Raw genomic sequence first — 15514 nt, forward strand, 5'->3', positions numbered from 1 at the left:
AATATGTGCTGCTTTCAATGGACACCTTTCACGCCAATGCTTTGGTGAGCTGTGCCATGAATGCACTGAGTATGTGCCACTCTTGAATAACCTCTCGTCAACTTTTGTATCTGAGTATGTGCCACTTAGTGTACGACAAGCGAGAGGGCAAGCCGCCTTTTTCGTTTTCACTGTCCTGCCCTCTGCCGCACACCGCTGTAAATGTTTTGGAAGGGTGCTGGGGCTTTCGCCGGTTGATTTGTATACCTTGCCCGTGTTCACTGTGCGTGGGTTGTGCGCTTCATGGTCCGAGATTAATTAATAATGGCATCTCCGAGACTGCATGTTGTTCCTGGAAGCCATGTAGCATTCGCCTACTGGGTGAGCAGGCCTGAGTGCGCTGTTGTGCTAACAGTACGGCCAATATTTGCATGCCGAGTTCCATCTGCCGGTGTGCCTGCCTTGGAGTTTGTCGTCGCTGATGTCTGCTCTTGCACCTCGATTTTTGCGTTCATTTTACACATTCATTAGACATTTCGCATATTGAGGAAGTGTTCGAGTGCAGCCTTCCACGTGCATGTCGGGTTGGCCAAAGCAGTGCATTTGTTTACATCGACATCTACAGTCAGTCATTGTTAACTTTGGATATTGTGGAAATGGGCCATCGCTAATATGAAAGAATGTAAAAATGTAGCAAAACATACACATCTGCGCATATGAGCCACCCTGTTCGACCCTGAGACGAGTGAATATGAGCAGCTGAGCCACTTAAACAACTGTAACTGTGACCCAGACACATACAGTCAACGACTGAATTTTCGGACGCCAAAATTTTCGGACACGCCTGATATTTCGGACGTCTTCGCGGCACCGCCACGAGCCCCATAGAATCAATGTATAAATACATCTGAAGTTTCGGACGCTCGAACCCCCCGCCGTCCAATTTTCCGGACTTTTTGACGCGACGGAAGGTCCTTTGGCTCCTCGCGCAGCGCCCTTGTGCAGAAAATTGACTTGCAGCCGAAGCATATCACCGCTTTGAACCACAACTAGCCAAATCTAGCCTTCACAGAGCGATTTGGTCTGGCCACACTGGCTCTGTTCATCGCCGCACTTCCGCTTCCGCCTGCGGCGGAGTTTCCAGAGCGGTGCCATTTCATTTGTTTACGTAAGCCACATTTTGGCTAGCGTGGTGTGTGGTTGTGCTGTTGTGTCAAGTGTGCTCTGCGACGCTAGGCCTAGGTGCATCGACGCTCGACTGCGAACTCCACTGTTCACAACTTGAGGATTTCGCTTGCCTTCCATGGCTGCCACTCCGTCTTCGTCGTCCTCGCCGATGGCATCGAAGCGCGGAAAGTAGTACCGTCGGTTATTGATGAAGAAGAAAGCCGCCATTATTAAGCAAGTCGTGAGCGGCCCATCGCAGGCTGACGTGAGCAAGGAGTTCGGCATGGAGCAAGGAGTCAGGTTGTGGGGGATTCAGAAGACTCTGATGTTGAAGATAGGAGCCAATGCCTGCGCCGCCTACAAGCGCCGAGATGACGCGAGCATTGTTGACTCTTTCATCGGTGTACAGTGCTGACATGACCCTTGCTCAGATCGAGGTGAATATGATCGCATGCAACTGGAGCACCGTCCAAACAACAATCAACAAATTCTTCAAGCCACTGCAGCAATAAAACCGGCTGCCCGACGATGCACATGTACATAATAAACCGGCAGTTGGCTACATACAGAGTCTTTGAATGCGTTTTTTTTATAGCCACATCACTGATGCTTTGGCAGGGTTTCGAAAACCCGGTACTTCGCCCTTTACCTCTAGATCCGAGAAAAAAAGAAAAAAAGTGCGTTTTTTGCATGCATTCATTTTTTTCGGACTGCCTGAATTTTCGGACGTTTTTACGTTCCCTAGAGGGTCCGAAAAATCGGTCGTTGACTGTATATTATGGGCTGTTATAAGTGGTTCTCGTAGCAAATCATTTATAACAGCCCATAAGTATTAGAGAAAACTGTGCTTGGCATAAACACTCATTTATAGCACTCAAGAACGGGGATGCCGTTGCTGACACCGTTGGTAACCGAGCGAGTTTATACTACTGCACCGAGTGTACTGTCTCTTATTTCCCGTTTGACGTAAAGGTAAGCAGCGCTTCTCTGTAATTAAGGAATGTGTCAGCATAACATTACGTACAGACCTACCCGTCTACGTAGCGAATGTGACCGGCAGCCTTTGGGAACGGTGACATAAGTACAACTGTTGGCACAGCGCTGTGTCGTCACTTGCCGCTTATTGTGTGTGCGCCGTGTGAAGTGAAGAGTAACTATAAGAGCAATTGCCTTCGTCCTAACTGTTTATATCTAAAGGGCCCCTCACCAGGTCTGGCCATTTTGAGCTGACAAGCGCAGAGGATACAATGCACGATAATGATCGTGTCTGCAAAGTATTACATTGCTAAGCGCCGCAGAAAGATCTGAAATTTAAAATCTAATGATGTTTTCCCTTCTCGTGTCCGCCACACTCCAAGCGGAGGGATGACGTACACATGCTAGTATGCCTATGGACACCTGTTTGTGCTGTGATGTCACTTCTGGTGACACGTAACTTCGAGAATTATTCAAGGCAATAGCTGGTACAGTCGAACCCGACTATATCGAACCCGTTTACATCGAATTATTCTATATATCGAACAATTTCTGGACACAATATATTTACAATGAGTATATATCGCAAAAATTACGCTTACATCGAACAAAAATAGCAGCGACACCCGATATATCGAACGTCAAGCGGCGGAAAGTGCCCCCGGAAGTTGGCTTTCCCTCGCGGCGGCGGAGAAAACCCGGCTGCGCGGCTCCATCCAACCGCTCTCCCTACCGTGACCGCGCCCGACCGCGCTGCTTCGGACGAGCCGTCGGCACCCCCTCTGCAAAAAAATGATGCTGGCCCGCCCACAGCGCTTGCTCAGACAGCCAATCAGAAGCTCTTGTGCCCTCGTCGTGCAAGATGGCGAAAGTGCGACTTGTCTCGCTGTTTTTGTGTGCGCCTTGTAGGCCTTCTCCCGCATTGTTGCCGTGATGAAGCGGCAGAACTTGCCTTTCGTCGTGAAGCTCGCAATCATAAATCGTGTCGAACGCGGTGAGAAGTCGGATGTCCCCGCAGAGCGCAAGATTCCGAGGAGCACTCTCGGCACGATCTTGAAGAATAACGGGGAGATTAGGGCTAAAGCGTCCAAACTCGCGACCCGGTGCCCGTGGCGCCCGACCCGTACGCACGGCCGCGTACGAGTGGTTAATCTGAAATTGCTTCAGCCGTGCCGACTTCCGCGCGCTCGGTGATGACGGTAAATTCTGATGAATGCGACGAAGCCGTTGCCGTGTTGCCGAAGTTTGGAGCAAACTGTCAGAATTTCCGGAAGCTGTTGACGAATCAACGGTGGATGAGTGTGAGCGCAAATGATGTGTCGCGACCACGGGAGAGCCCGAAAACGAAGACTATATTGCCAACATCGTACCGAGCACAAGTGAAAGTGGGCACAATGAGGAAAGCAACGACGGTCTTTGGCCCACATCCTCCGAAGTGATTGGTACACTCGCACTAGTCCGGTGCTTCTGCGCGAATGCGGAAAGTTGCGGCCTCAGCTGCTCCGACTCCTTAATGTGGAAAAGTGCATGCGTCGCAGGCAGCAAAATTGCCAAAGCAGAAGAAAATGCAGGACTATATCGTGCGAAACTAAGCTAGTTTAATCAATAAAGTGATTTTATAAATTGTATGTGCTTTTATGACATCCAATTATTTAGCAGGCTTATATCGAATTATGCTCTATATCGAACTGATAGGCGTTTTTTTGCGAGTTCGATATAGCCGGGTTCGACTGTATTTGTGTAATCTGTCGGTTCAGTAGACGAATTATTGTTTAGAGAAATAATAAAACACACAAACCAAATGTCTGCTTGTTTTTTTTACTTGCACCGCAGCAAGAGAGATGTACTTCTGCTTCGTCTGCTTGTTCCTACGTCATGCAGTTGCGCGTGCAGATGCCGAAACTGTCATTTTCTGCCGTGTTCCAGTGCGGGTTCATGCTCTGTGATCAGTAATCCACTTGTGTCTGCCTCAGTATTCGTGTAACACTGACTTGTAACGCTAGTCAGGTGTCCATGTGCACAGCGCGCAAAATCGTGCGCTGCACAAAACGAGACAATCACAACATATCGTGCACAACGCTGTCAGCGGAAGTGTGCCGCGCGACAAGAAAGCGAGGAGAAAAAAAAAAATGAAGGCGGGGCCCGTGACACATGCATCACGCGATCCTCGAGGTCCGGTATGGGAGAATGCAGGGAAGGAATTTCACTTGCGGAGGCTGGACGGGGCAAGTGGAGAGAGTCTGACTTAGCAGTGGAGCTTGCCTCCTGAAGTCATGGGTTCGCGGCACTGAAAAATTTCTATCTTGGCTATTAATCAGCCGATTAAAAAAATGCTTGTGGTAGAACGTTCCCTAAACGACACGTAACAACTTGTGTATAAACAAAATATGCTATGGGGCCTCGTGAGGGGCCTTTAAGCTCGGGTCCCCCGGTAGCGGGTGCATGAACTTGAAGGGGCCGGGCCTAACCCAGCCTTCACTGAACAGGATCAACATTGGCTCAAACTTCATGTGCACCACTTGAGAGGACTGACGATTGTGCATTTCAATTTTGAAAAAATGTGAGCTCATTTTGAGCGCGATTAATTATATATACAAGCGAAGGCGCCGTGGCTTTCGTGCTGTCCGTTTGGCGGCCGATTGTGTGGGATTCGGTCAAGCGATCATGGTCGGCATGCTAATTTTGTCAGTGCCATTGACGAAAAAGCCTGTCACGCTACGACAGCTCACGCCCATCAGTTGTGTCGTCGTCTGTCTATTATGATAAAATGGTCTCACAGACGCACTGCTGAATAATTGGCCCATGGTTGGTGATGGCATCTTGTCGATCTCGTATCGACCCAGTGTTGCTGTGCCATGAGCACGTTAAGTAAGGCACGCGCTGCTATGACCAGCAGAGAGGGCTGACGTTGCAAGACTTTGTCAGCAACGTGATGTTTTTGAGGTGTCGCCCAAGTGCAATGCTTTATTGATAAATTCCCTACCCATCAACACAAGGCAGTTCACGGTACAGTCCGGATGAAGTCCTGGGGGCCCTGGCCACTTTCTGTTTTAAAGTGGTCTTATGTTACGTCTTACGCTACGCACGTTTACGTCTTATGCTAGGTCTTACGTTACATCTTACGCTACGCACGTTTTTGGCACCATGCTGTCATACCTAGAGCTATATACAGTGGAACCCCGTTCATACGTTTTTCACTGGACTGGGGAAAAAAACATAACAGCTGGGAAAACGCAACAGTGAGGAAAGCTCCGAAAATGAATGAAAAAAGTGCAGCTTCAACTATAGACAATTTATTTCCACAGAGTGAGCTTAGGACTTTAAAAAGTCAAGATGGTGGCTTGCCGTTTCTTTTGCTCGCTAGAAATCGCCACACGTTTCTCAATAGCCTGGAAGGCCGCATTGCTGTCAGCGTCGCTGTGAGGTGCGACGTACCTGCGGAGGAGGTCCAGAGCCGCGACGGCATCTCCAAAGCTAGGACTTGGCAACTCTCCGGCATCATGCGGCTCGTGCTCCTCGTCGTCACCGCGCCACGGCAATGGCAACGGACGAATCCGCGGGAAATTTTGCCCTCTTTGGCGTAGTCATGCTAACGTGCTAACGATTGTTTAGTATTGCTGCGGAGCGCGTGCGTCCGAGCAGTCCGGTTGCGCGCGGCGCGGCGTGGTTTCGCGAGAAACGTAAACAAGAGAGGAGAGTTGGCCCGATAGGCGGAGCAACGCCATGAGCAACGCCAACTTCCGGCTTCACTTTAGCTTCACAAAGAGTGACATCAGGGCCTCTCCAGAGTTTCCTTCCTCCGTGAGTCGTCCCGTCCAAAAACCATGCGGTGACCGTAATCACAGTGATGATTACGAGAGCATTTTTCACGAATGGCCACTTAGTGGCGGCCTCTCGAACTGGCGTGCGGCTTCTTGCGGCCAGTTCTATAGCCAAGCCCGGCCAAGCCTGGCCAAAACTCGTCAGAAGCCAATATGGCGGTTGGAGCGCGTTGCCTACGGGTTCGAGCCCAGGCGGGTTTGGAGTGCTAAGTTGCGACGTATCATGCGTGAACGTTTTCAAAGCTACTACGTAACAGCGGGGTTCCTTATACATTGGATCCTATGGAAGCCATGCCGGGACCGGATGAAAACGACGTAGCAGCCGGGAAAACGCAGCAGTGAGGAACATAACAGCGGGGTTCTACTGTACTGTATTTACTTGAATCTAGGCTGGCCCCAATTCTAAGCCGACCTCTCAAAGTCAGAAGCCAGAAAAAGAAAACAGAAGCTTACCTTGAATGTAGGCCGAAGTAAAAAACGAGGACAGCATTCACAGAATGAAAACAGCACTTATTGAATAATGAACATTTCGAGCTCATTCTACGGTGCTAGCCGCGTTGCTTTCTTATCACTGTCATCTTTAAACAGTGCACAATCTTCAAACAGTGAATTCGAGCCTCCTTGCAGCACATACAATAAGCATCTCCTGTTGCCTCCTCCAATGATGGACATTGTTCTCATCGATGCCGAAGTCCTGCCCGGCTTGAGCGTTTGACGATGCCTCTGCAGCTACCATAACTTTCTGTGTGAAAGCGACGCAATAGCGGCATCGCCTGTTTGGGGGCCATTATGATAATGCCGCGCCGCACGCCGATGCCATAGTATAAAAAACCAGCTACAATACGATACAGGTAAAAATGGGGACGTCGTTTATGTACTTTAGTTGGCTACTGGCAAGGCTAGTAGCGGCTGCCATACTGCCTTTTCTAGATGATGCTAGCTATGCCCTATATTTATTACTTTCGAATAAAAACTGGTGCATTTATTAAAAACCTTGAATTTAAGCTGACCCTAGAGTTTGGTATATTGACACATGTACTTCTTTATCTTTATTGGGTGACCACTTCTCACTGCCTAACAAATGTTATTGCACAGTGCAGGATGCGCCTGCATGTAAAAGAAGTTTCTAGAATGTTATCGATGGTTCCATCCGCTGTCTTTAACCGCAACTTGTGTAATCTGATTGCATGTATGCGCGACGCGAATAGTGTAGAACTTTGTGGAAGACACGCGGGTCCCAGCGGTTATTCTGGGACATTTGACGACTAATCTATAAAAGCCGACGTGCTTGACCCGCTGAACAGCTTTTCACCGATCGCCAAGTGTGTTCGCCGCTATCGTTGTTCTTTGAGTATAGCCTGCTTTTGAGGGCACAGGTTGGCCCAATAAAAGTTAGTTTTGTCTTTCACAGTATTGCTACTGTGTTCTTCAACGTCACCACCACGTGACATCTGGTGGAGGTGCTTTATGTTCATGTACCGGACGTCCCCGACAAGCCGTAATTCAAGCCCGGACCGCAAAGACAACACCAACGTCGTTCCGGAACATTGAGCAAGCCGCCGGCTACAGGAGCTACCCCCGGAACACGGAATTCTACCAGAGACGACCAAGAAGATCGTCCAGAGACGACCAAGAAGACAGCCCCAATGGCAGCCTCAGCGGCCCCGGTAGTTCTGCAGCCAGTCCAGGGAACCACCGACGTTCGCGGTTCCACATTTGAGGACCCGGAAAGCTGGCTGGAGACGTATAAGAGGGTCGCTACGTTGAACAGTTGGGACAGCAACGAGAAGCTGCAACATGTCTATTTCGCATTGGAAGACTCTGCCAGGACCTGGTTGCGCATTTACATTCGCTCGCCTGTGCAGCCGGTCAACTGCAGCGCTGCCCCCATGGCACCAACGGGAACTATATATCTAGGTAACTTTTCGCCCTAGGGGAGCCTAGGTCCCTAGTTGTGTAAAAAATGCGCCTTGCTCCTGAAACGCCCTAGTCCCCATAGTGCGCGTGCGGCGCCCATAGAAATATACCATACCGCAGGGTAGTATTGTTTGTGCCAACTTGCTGGAGCCACAGGGTGGGAGGTTCATTGCGCGTGTGCGCAAGCAGCACGACCACGAACGAAGCGATACAAGGTGGAACAGCACGTTTTGCGGCAATCGAAGCTGTGTGTGTGTGGCGCGCTTGGTGTGTGCGAAGAGCAATTCAGTTGCGTGTGTGACGAATGTGTATGCGCAAATAGCACGACTGCGAACGAAGCTGGAACATCGCGTTTTGGCGTTTGGTGTGCGCAAACAGCAATCGAGTTGCGTGTGTGACGCGTTCGTTCACGCAAACAGCACGGTGACGATCGTCTTCTAACTGCGCCAGAGCAAACCGATTGTTGGGTTCTACATACGTATTGAACGGGCGTTAAAACTAGAGAAACACAGGATTGTGACGCGACCAGCCGTGGTGTATAGGACTGTACAGACGTAAGTTTCTGTAATGTGGTCAATCTTAAAAGGACGATGTCATTTCTGCACCGGTGGAGAAGTGGGAAATTGTGGTTAAATTTGGCCCGATCATTGTCAAAAGCAAAGGCCTACCCTTAATTAGGGGTTATCCCCTACCTTATACTGAAACTGCAGCCTCTAGTAGTCTTCATGCACTTTTGTAGTCCTGACACAATACGACGATACCCTCTGACGTGGGGCCCAGACTATTGGAGAGCTGGTTGAAGCTTGCTCAATAAACTTGACCTTTTATTCTTCGGTTATGCTACAGTGCTAGAGCATAGTTTCTTGCTATTAGTAAACAGGCCAGACAACAAAACATTGCTACTCTACTCCTGTTGTGGCTCAATTCAGTCAATGACACTAGAGGGGAAAGGAATCGAGATCCAAGCCAAGTGGCAAATTGTGTTTAGTCAGTCTTAAACACCCTTAACTCAATGTTTTAAATGCCTGCGTGGTTGATACCTTGTCTAGCGGAACTTCTTGCCAGCCCCAAAATGTGCATAGCTCCAGAAGTATAGTTTGACAGCTGTAAGCAGTGCGATTAAGGGAGTGCAGTACCTGTATTGCAGCTTTACACCAGCTAAGATATTAAAGCTTCGGAGTATGTTTATATTTCTCATCTGTAGTGTAATCCGCCCTTGTAATCCTCCCTCAAGTTCTGCTGGAACACAAGCTACTGTTGCTCTTTTGTGCAGCTAGTGTCAGCAGACAAGCTTGCAGTATTGCTAAGTAGAAAAGCACTTAGGCTTCACGACCATCCAAGTCATAAATGAATAAGTGCATGGCTAGAAGTTGTAATTGCAAGAAACAGTTCAAATGTCATTGAGCATAGTTGCGCTATTGCAATGTATCCTTCGGAGTATTGTACGAGTTATGGTAGTTCCCACATTGTGTTGAGTGCCACACCAGTGACATATGATAATGATGCCAGCGAGATCCAGTGTGGCTGTACTTTGTTTTACAAAAACTTTTCATGCGTTTTAGATTATATTTAGTGCAGTATCTGAAAGGCTATGCACAGAAGATGATAGTTGACCTTAAGGCCATTCCTTCTATACAGTCCTCCACTTTCCATCAACTTCAGCAAATCATTGAAGCCCCAAAATAACACATTTAATATTGGTACTCAGATTGAACAGTTGCATTTCTATGTGTATGTTTCAGAGAACTGGACCAAACATCAAGAAAAAAATGAGAACTTAGCTACCTATTGATGCTGTACCTTTAGGCTCTGCAGGAACCATTTATCTGCAGCACCCAACTTATCCTGTATTTGACAGATTCATGATAGATATGTGAAGAAGCACGAGTGTTATGCAGAACAGTTTTCAAGAGGTAATGAACCTCTACCATATAATTCATAAATAATTGGAAGCCTTCTCCTAAGAAAATGTAAAAAACATCTACAAGTCCCTCCCTAAGATAAGGTGATAAAGAGAGCTGGTTTTATGAATCTGCTGTATTTCCACACTTTTAACATAGTATAACTGAGGCCCAAGGCATAAATGGGACTGCGTGCTGTTCCATATGTGTGCTGCGCTTATTGTACAGATCAATAGCAGCCAATCAATAGCCATTTTATTGAAGATGCAAACTGGATCATATACTAGGGCCAACTCACTGTCAATGAAAACTGTTATACTGGTTTCCTCATGGACTTCTTTCTGAGGTGCAATTGAAGTCCCTCAAAATCTTACTTAAACTATGAATTGCAACTGGGAGAACGTGTTGTGGGATTCTCCTCCGTGCTCTTGGGACAAAGAAACGACAACACAGTAGTGCAAAAAGTCACAAGGGCATTTATTGCACCTTTCATAGATCAATGCCTGCTAGCCGAGTTGCTATCCACAAAACATGCCGATGGGCGCGCGACAAATCTAGAAGTCCGACTCACCGCGACCGGATAGCGAGCGAATATGTTCGCCCCATGCTGGGTCCCAACGCCTGGTCGTTCGCGCGCACTGTCACGCGAACGGTGGCGCATTCCAAGGCGGCCACGCGAGACGGTCTCGCAGAAGCATGGGTCGGCGCGCGGGACGTCCACGCTGTTCCCCGACCCGCCGGGAAAAAGACAGCCTGTTCTCCCCTGCGCCCCCAAGTAACCCTGCCGTGAGGCGGCGTTAGCAGCGCAACACTCGCGCCATCTCTCGCACTGGGCCCCAACCACATCGACCGCCGCGGGCATCACGCAGGCCACGCGGCGAAGCCGGATTACAGGAGACGCGCCATGCGGGAAAAACATATCAGGAAACGCGCGAGAGTCGCGCATCCCCACATCCCCCCAACCTTAAATCACCACATATTCCGGCGAGACATGTCCCACGGTCTAACATCAACGCAACAGTGGCCGCGCCGAGGAAGTGTCCACGCTGTCCATAGCATGCGAGCCGACATTGTCCCTGGGTACACCGCTGGCGTCCGCCGGTCACAGCAGCAGGTTTGCAGACTCGACGGCACGATGCCAGGCCAGGATTCCGGAAACGACGACGCAGTAGTCGGTACGAGCAAGTGTCACTCGCGCCGACGCGCCCTGCTGGCAAGAGCCGCCGTAGCTGTCGGTGACCGCCGGCTCTTTTGTCCGCCGCCGAGGGTTGTGAGCTGGAGACAGGTGGCCGCCGAAGTCGCTGCGCAGAACTGGCCACAGCATCACCATCACCCGGGGTAGCTCGATCGTAGCCCAGGGCAACAGCGCAGGCGATGTGCAGGTGGCAGCAAACCAGGGGTGACTCCACTCACTCTGCATACACTCAACACACTCGGCAAACACTAAAGTAGTGCAAGGGAGAGGAAGTCTGCATGCGCATCGCCCACGTGGTACGATGTTCAACTCTGCTAGCAAAATATCAGGCAGCTACTCAGATGCTAAGTTCATGTGAACGAAAATCGCTTCCTTGAGTCGAACGAGTAATTTCAATTCGTGCGAGGCTAAATAGAATGAGGGAAGCAAATTGCAACACCTCAACGCCACGGTCCACCAGGTTGTGTCCCTCCACGTGCGACAGGCAGCTTCGTAAAGCCTTAGGCCTAAAGCGTCGCTACCCTGACAACAACCGGCATCCAAAAATAACACCCAAAATGAACGCAAAACAGGCAGCCGCGAGGAGACGTCAACTCTGTGGGGTGGTCCTACTCCGCTCGGTGCACACAGCATACGAGTTGACGGCGCCCACCGTCCTAGACGGTGTCGGAGCGCCTGGTGCCAGGCCGCAATACCAGTCAGCCCGTAGTGGCACCTGTGGCCCGCAGCCACCCGGCTCCCAGAGCCGCGACTTCCTCAGAGTCGAAGAGATAGGAGAAGCTATTTACATGAGAAATTCGGACCACCCACGAGGCTTCCGTACTCACTCGCTTCAGGCTTGCCGATTCTCCGCGGGTGCTGAGCCCTCGCTCTCCCAGGGTGCAGACCACGTGGCTCGCGTACCGACAAATGTGATTAAAGAAACACTTGCGAAAAGGCTTAGTATGTTGACATGTTCAAACACACTATAGCCGCCGTCGCCTCGCTCAAGAAAGCACACCGCCAACGCTAGCGATCAAAATCCGCGCTAGCCCTACGCTTCGGTTCAAACAAAGGTCTTGAACGAAGCAAAACTGTTAAAACTATCGTCCGATGCCCCAAGAGTCCCACGTTGGGCAGCCAGATGTGGTGTTCTTCTCCCGTGCTCTTGGGACAAAGGAACGACAACAAAGTAGTGCAAACAATCACAAGGGCATTTATTGCACCTTTCATAGATCAATGCCTGCTAGCCTAGTTGCTATCCACAAAACTTGCCGATGGGCACGCGACAAATCTAGAAGTCCGACTCACCGCGACTGGATAGCGAGCGAATATGTTCGCCCCATGCTGGATCCCAGCGCCTGGTCGTTCGCGCGTACTGTCACGCGAACGGTGGCGCATTCCAAGGCGGCCACGTGAGACTGTCTCGCAGAAGCATGGGTCGGCGCGCGGGACGTCCACGCTGTTCCCCGACCCGCCGGGAAAAAGGCAGCCTGTTCTCTCCTGCGCCCCCAAGTAACCCTGCCGTGAGGCGGCGTTAGCAGCGCAACACTCGCGCCATCTCTCGCACTGCGCCCCAACTACATCGACCGCCGCGGGCATCACGCAGGCCACGCGGCGAAGCCGGATTACAGGAGACGCGCCATGCGGGAAAAACATATCAGGGGACGCGCGAGAGTCGCGCATCCCCACAGTGTCCATTCATTAGGGCCACACTTGTATTTAGCTCTCATCATTGTAAACGGCTTCATAATGAGAGGAACCTCAGACAAAATGCTTATTTTTTCCTGGCATCCTTCTTCTGCCTCCTTTATAAGCACAAATTATGGACATGTAAACAAGGTAATCTTGCATTCATCCTGCCTACAAGTGCCTCTTTTGACATTCGTGCCTGTATTGCCTTTTCAGTGCCTAAAAATTCCCTTTTTCCTTCTTTTCTCATGACTCCATTTTGTTAAACAAGAACCACTGAACAGTAATGACGAAAGCATTGTGCGGAAACATGCAAGGTGATCAGGAAATGTAAAATGATTCGTACACCCGATTGCAGCAAACTGTTACAGAGAAAACCCATGCAGGTTTCTCGGAAAGTCTTCACAAACCTACCACATGCTTCAGACTGCTCTTGTGATTCAGATGTCTGCGATAATACGTAAAAGTAGGTTCTCACGGGCACATCTGTTCTCTAGTTCATGAAGTCTTCATTCCAGAGAGCCTCACCATGCCATAACACTCAATGCATCTTAACTTGAAGCTCATGCTTGACGCGATTTAAATGACGCCTGTCGTGAATCCACCAAAAAAAACGCAATGAGCATCTTGGGCGTGTTCACACCACGCGTCATTCATATCAAGTCAAGCATGAGCTTCAAGGTGTATTGCTGAATACGGCGGTAAGACTTGATAAAGGTTGCAATAATTATTTGTCCAATGTTTCAGTTTCCTCATCAAGAATATCTAGCTTTTTCTGAATGCCACCAATTTTTGCTTCATTCTCCTTTTCACTACATGTGCTTCATGGCAATCTCTTTCATCTTTCCATCCTTCTCCTTTCCCACATTGTTGGCCAATGTGCAGGTGTCGTCTATGCGCTAGACAGTTATGATGTGGTCAGCAGGCTTTGCATTTCTCTGTCAACCAATTTCTCTCTTTGCTTTTGTGATCAAGTCCGCCTGACCCTTAGCTTACTGTATACAATGAAAACAAAGCCTTTTTTTTTTCATGAAACGAGCAAGCACTTGCATCTCTTGCAAAGGATCTTCCAGTAAAGTTTCTCATTCCTGCAATCACACTGAACGTGCATGTCCATCATAAGTTTTATGTATCTAAAACACACCGTCAGAAAGAGTAACAAACAGTAGCTATATTTTCAGATAACAGTTGAGGCTAAGGGAGCAAACCAAGACCAATTATGGGTGGTCTCCATTTTTTTTTTCCAACGTGCAAGGAGCATTGTGCACGCACCTCTCAAGCATAAAGGGAGCCTGTATGAGCCATGATGCCTCAATGGCTCCCATGTCTGATCACCCAAAAGAAGGCAGGCCAAACATAAAATTTTGTTTTTGGAAATTTTGTTTATTACAGCTAAAATTTCATCTTGAAAACACAGAAAGTAGTCTTCATTGCAAGACCATGCAACCTCTGGCTATGTTTTGCAGAGCATGAAAACATGAAAAAAAAGACTAAATTGAAATGGCAACAGTAAAGAAACATTGGCTTCCATCTTCTGCAATGCAGAAGAGAGTGACACTGTACACGGTAATCCAAAGTATGGACCCAACTTGGTTGTGGCATACATGCTCTGTGCTGATGTAACTTTAATTACAACTGAAGTGTGGCATCCACTACTCACCTGTGTCGTCAAAGGCCATTTCATGTTGCTACACATTCTTTATCCGCTACCTAAAAAGATTACATTACACCATGAAGATGACAAAGCTCAGAGGCATTGGAGGAGAATTGGTCGGCCATCTTGTCTCCCATACAACTCCGCGAAATACATGTACCTGCATTTAGTGTAAGTATGCTAGTTCCTTGCACTATTTCCCATAGCATCTTTGTTGAAGGTAATGGGTAGCAATATCTCAATCACTTCACAAACTCTGGAGGTTATTGTCAATTTTTAAAGCGAACGGCTTTCTTTGCCTCTCGACAGCACATGGCATAATTTGTTTAATGTAAAAGGATGAAGCAATTCATCGGCATGTGCTTCACAGTGTGCTTGCAAAGATTCCTCATTAACAAATATACTGTTTTGAGAGTTTTCGTTTCAGTTTGCTGACACGATCACAACAGACAGGAGGGAAGCTATGAAGCTGCTTGTCTCTCCACACAAAAAGCCAGCATCTATAGACTCTGTTAAATATGTACTTCTCAAAATCTGGCTACTCCTTGACCAAACTGTGCAAAAATGTTAAATAAGTGAGTCAGAAGTTATGTCAATCAGGCTGCTGCCACTCAAAGGGCAAAGCTCCTTGAAACAGCAATGCCCAAAAAAAGAAGGAAAGAAGAGCTCATGCAAATGTTTCATGCTTTATAATGTAGAATAAAGATTTCACCAACGCCAGGAATGCCACGCATCAGTGCCAGCGGGAACATCGTCTTGAGAATGGCTCCTTGATTTGGATTACATATTTCAACTAACAATTCTGTTGTATTGATTTACAGGTTGTATTTATGAAAACAGCAGCAATGCTGCTCGTACAGTTTGAGAAATATGCCAAAATTGATGCATGGTTCTTTCACATAAGAATTTGAAGGATAAATTCTAGGAAGCATTACAAAGGCAGAAACAGTGTTCGAAGGTGTCAGAATGAGGGCCATGGAATGAGGTCCTTGACTAACCGAACAGTGCCACTGCTGCAGACATTTTAAGCATGAAATGCTTTTAGCTCCTGTTGTCAGCCACCTTCAGTGAACCAAAAGCCAGAGCCATTATCCTGGCACTCAAACCAGATCACCAGATCATCCGGGCAAACAGTCAAGACTGCAATACATACGCTAGTTACTTCCCAAACATGTTAAAAAAAATATTGTTTCCGAGTTCTAAATATTTGCTCACAATATCACTCGAGCTGTAA

The 15514-nt window shown here is 48.4% G+C and overlaps 1 protein-coding gene across 1 annotated transcript in view; it reads left to right on the forward strand.

The window, feature by feature from the left end:
* LOC142580213 (DNA mismatch repair protein Msh6-like) overlaps positions 1–15514 on the forward strand; it is a 745039-nt gene that overhangs the window by 72677 nt on the left and 656848 nt on the right. The gene's annotated exons all lie outside the window — the stretch shown is intronic.

The sequence above is a fragment of the Dermacentor variabilis genome, chromosome 4 (assembly GCF_050947875.1).
Source record: "Dermacentor variabilis isolate Ectoservices chromosome 4, ASM5094787v1, whole genome shotgun sequence".
Classification (NCBI taxonomy): Eukaryota; Metazoa; Arthropoda; class Arachnida; order Ixodida; family Ixodidae; genus Dermacentor; species Dermacentor variabilis.